Genomic DNA, 4,070 nt, shown 5'->3' with positions numbered 1-4,070 from the left:
TTTTTTTTTTTTTCCTTAATTCTATTTTTGGCTTTTGTACACTGAGTCTCACATTTGACATTTTTTATTTTCTGTCCCCACCAAAGCAACTTCCATTTAGGAAACAGTGGACTCATGAAGGCCAGGCAACAAGTCAAAAATTTGCTGATCCTCAAAGGGTACATGAAGCTCCTTGGTCAGTGCTTCATGTTGTGCCATTGTTACATACTTTCTTTATCATTCTAAAACTTGAACACTAGGTCAAACTTGGAAATTAAAAAATTATAAAAGAAAGGGTGAAAGAGAAGAAGGAAGGGAGAAGGAAAGTATGCATATTAGCATGTAATCAGAAATCAGACCTTTAATATAAACCCTCAAAATATCATTAAAGTGAAAGTCGCTCAGTCATGCCTGACTCTTTGCAATCAAATGGACTATACAGTCCACGGTATTCTCCAGACCAGAATACTGGAGTGGGTAGCCTTTCCCTTCTCCAGGGGATTGTCCCAACCCAGGGATCGAACCCAGGTCTCCCTCATTGCAGGCGGATTCTTTACCAGCTGAGCCACAAATTTAGGGATAGATAGGGCAAGACAGTAAATTGAGGAAGTTACCTCCTATCTCCTTTTTACTCCTCTCCTGACAACATTCATATCTTTTTGCATAGCCTTTCCCATCTACCCAGGTTCCAGCTCCAGGTGATACCCACGGGTCTTTTAGCCATGTGTTAGATTATCATTTTATTGTTTAAAACATTTTCCTTTAGAATTTCTTTCCATGAAGCCAACAGTTATACAGTCATTAAGTCCAATCTGTATTTTAGCAAGGGCTTCTTGGTGATAAACTCATCACAAATGTACCCAAATTATTTTGAGGTACAAAGCAGGTCAGTGGTGAAAGCAGTTTATGTCAGACTGGCTACCTTGTGATCACCCAAGGACATGGGTTGGACCGTCTTCCAGTTAATAGGTAGGCTATGGAGAACTTAGGGAAATTGAAAGAAAGTTTATTAGTCATACAAGGGATTACTGGGAAGGGCAGGGGAAGCACAGAAATGTCCCAGAGAAATGGCCTTTATTATGGTTAAGGAGTAAGATTAGGGCATTTTCTAGGTTTGGTTTGTGATTTGTGAAGTTGGAATGTTCCAAGAGGGCCACAGCAGGGCACGTGTACCAACTTTATTATCAACCTGTCTGGATGTGGAGCTAACGGGAAAGGGGAAACTGAGGTTTAAAAGAAGTCAGTGGTATGCTTTCTTTGACAGCACATATACTAAAATGCATTCCCTAGTGGCTCAAACAGTAAAGATTCTGCCTACAATGCAGGAGACCCAGGTTCTAACCCTGGGTCAGGAAGATCCCCTGGAGAAGGAAATAGCAACCCATTCCAGTATTCTTGCCTGGAGAATCCCATGGACAGAGGAGCCTGGTTTGTCATAGCCCATGGGGTCACAAAGAGTCAGACACTACTAAGTGACTAACACTTTGATGCTGCTAAGTCACTTCAGTCGTGTCCGACTCTGTGCGACCCCATAGATGGCAGCCCACCAGGCTCTGCCATCCCTGGGATTCTCCAGGCAAGAACACTGGAGTGGGTTGCCATTTCCTTCTCCAATGTATGAAAGTGAAGAGTGAAAGTGAAGTCGCTCAGTCATGTCCGACCCTCAGCGACCCCATGGACTGCAGCCTACCAGGCTCCTCCGTCCACGGGATTCTCCAGGCAAGAGTACTGGAGTGGGGTGTCATTGCCTTCTCCAAACACTTTCATACTTCATACTAAAGTTAGAATATTAGCATGGCCCCAGCATAAGGATGACATGAAGATTCATGAAGTATTCCATTGTTTTGCTTGGGACTAGTAGATGCAAATCACTATATGTGGAATGAATAAACAACTAGCATGGGAAACTATATTCGATCTCTTATAATAAACCATTATAAAAAGAATATATGTATAACTGAATCACTTTGCTGTACAGCAGAAATTAACACATTATAAATCAACAGTACTTCAATTAAAAAAAAAAAGTCAGTAGTCTAATACCCAAAAATAGGGTCAAACTCTATTACATTGGTCTTTACCTGCTTGGTTAGAATGCCTAGGGGCTTCTTACTCCAGAAACCAGACAGCTTCCTCAGAGACTAAATGAAGATGAAGCAAGGGGTGCTAAGAAACCAGACTGACTAAACAAACTTGGAGAACAAATATTAAGGTCCCTGCCTTCCTTTCACGGCTGCATCCTGAGCTAAATGTGGGATCACACATAGAGGAGCAGTGTGGTGATGGACCTGCATGACTCTCAGATACAGCTTTCCTAAATGGCTGGAACCCTCTAGGTGTAAAAGATCTTTTCATTCTTCTAAAACTATGTGCTAGCAGAGTATCACTATTTGTAGGGCAGGAGCAATTATAAAACATTTATGATAGATTTCAAAATCAGGCCTTCATGTGTATTCATTCATTCATTCACATATTTTTTTTTCATTCATTTTTTTTTTTTTCCAGTGAATAAGAACCTATTTAGCAACTCAGGTACTTTCCCATATGCTATGGTACATCGAGAAGCAAGTTAAATCACTTGTTCCCATGGAGTTTGTTTTTGTGGGAGGTGACAGAGTTTTTTTTTTTTTTTTAAGAAAAATTTCAGTTCTATTAAGTGCTATAAAGAATACTAGGTTCTATCTTAGCCTGGGGTGCCAAGGAAGGTGGATTTCGGGGGACTGATGGCTAGCCTGAAACCTGAAGCATCAGTCTAGAACGTCTTTAAAGAAGTTAATGCTTGGTGCAGGAGTTCCCATTTTTCAATTTTCGTGTTTAGCCAGCACTATATTTAATTGGCCAGATAGAAATAGGGCAGAAATTGAAAGTGGGCCTCTCTGCCTCTGTAATGAATTAAATAGTTTTCCATAGCATTAGCTGTAAATGACACTGCTGAACTCACAGTTTCTTTCCTGTTTGGGCTTCATTTAAACTTCTGAATGGTATTAAGAGGTTATTAGAGATTAATCTCCAATTAGGTATTCTGATAGCCCAAGAAATTGTCAAAGGGTCCCTCTGGCCATACTTTTTAGCATTAAAGAGATATTGAATTAATAATATTTTGCCATCTCTTCAGACCTTTAAACTCCTGTGACTAATGTCCAATCATTTAGCCCACTTAAACGGAATGTCACACTGTGAGCCTTCCATTCTGAATAGGTCACCATAGGCTAGAGCTCATTAATGTTGAGTGTCCATTTCAGAAGCTGCAGCAGTCACTCAGCCCCTATGTTTTAAGAAAATAAGTAGAAAATTGTTTTCTCCCAAATGGAAGGGTTATGAAGACAGTGCCATATGTCATTATTACTGTGACTAAAAAGTGTCATCGTAGTTCTATAGTGCTGTATAATGCTCCCACATAAGGCCATAAAATCATGTTGGGTTAGTGAGCGAGGCCTGTGGCACACTTCCCAGACCCTCTGGAGTGCTGTGGACTGAACAGGACAGCGTCCAAAGCCCAGCATCAGAAAGCAGGAGCAGCTGTGCAAGGCAATTGTGATTTATGTGGGATTCTCACCCACTGAAACAGGAGGTGAATGAATTGACCAAGTATCTGCAGTGAGAAGTTAAAGGCAAAGGTCAGGAGGGGATAACCCGCAAAGAATCTCCCTCATTGTGTTAATCTGAAAAGTTAAGAGCTCCTTTTCTTTCTCTCTTACACTTATTTTAAAGCTTACTTTTGTAGTAGACTATGAGAAGATACGTTATCACTTAGGGGTGTAGCTTTCAACTAATGTGTGTCTGTTCCTGGTCTCTGTAACTGCATTACATCCATTAGGCTAATGTGTAATCAATAATAATAAGACTTACCAAGGTGTAAATCATAGGGCTTGGCTAATTGTAATTTCTAAACTGGCATTTTCTAAGGAGGAAATATACAGTAGAACTCATTCATTGGTTTGGATTAGGTGACTTGTATAAACATCTGTTAACTTTGACTCTCAGTGTTTCTTCCTCCTTCTGGTAGAAGCTCCTCCATTTGATTTTCCTTTAGGGAACCATGGTCTTCCTTCAACCCCACTTTTCTGCAGTTTTCCTGGGACTGTCAATAG

At 40.5% G+C, this 4,070-nt stretch overlaps 1 non-coding gene across 1 annotated transcript; it reads left to right on the top strand.

Annotated features, from left to right (window-relative positions):
* The first annotated feature begins 1,722 nt into the window (after positions 1-1,722).
* LOC113896711 lies at positions 1,723-1,825 on the top strand. Its single transcript, XR_003512086.1, has one exon. It is a non-coding gene; the product is annotated as a U6 spliceosomal RNA (small nuclear RNA).
* The last annotated feature ends 2,245 nt before the right edge of the window (positions 1,826-4,070 follow it).

The sequence above is a fragment of the Bos indicus x Bos taurus genome, chromosome 7, assembly GCF_003369695.1.
Source record: "Bos indicus x Bos taurus breed Angus x Brahman F1 hybrid chromosome 7, Bos_hybrid_MaternalHap_v2.0, whole genome shotgun sequence".
In the NCBI taxonomy this organism is placed as follows: domain Eukaryota; kingdom Metazoa; phylum Chordata; class Mammalia; order Artiodactyla; family Bovidae; genus Bos; species Bos indicus x Bos taurus.
Note: the sequence above shows the minus strand (reverse complement) of the source record. Positions and strands in the feature narration are given on the sequence as shown.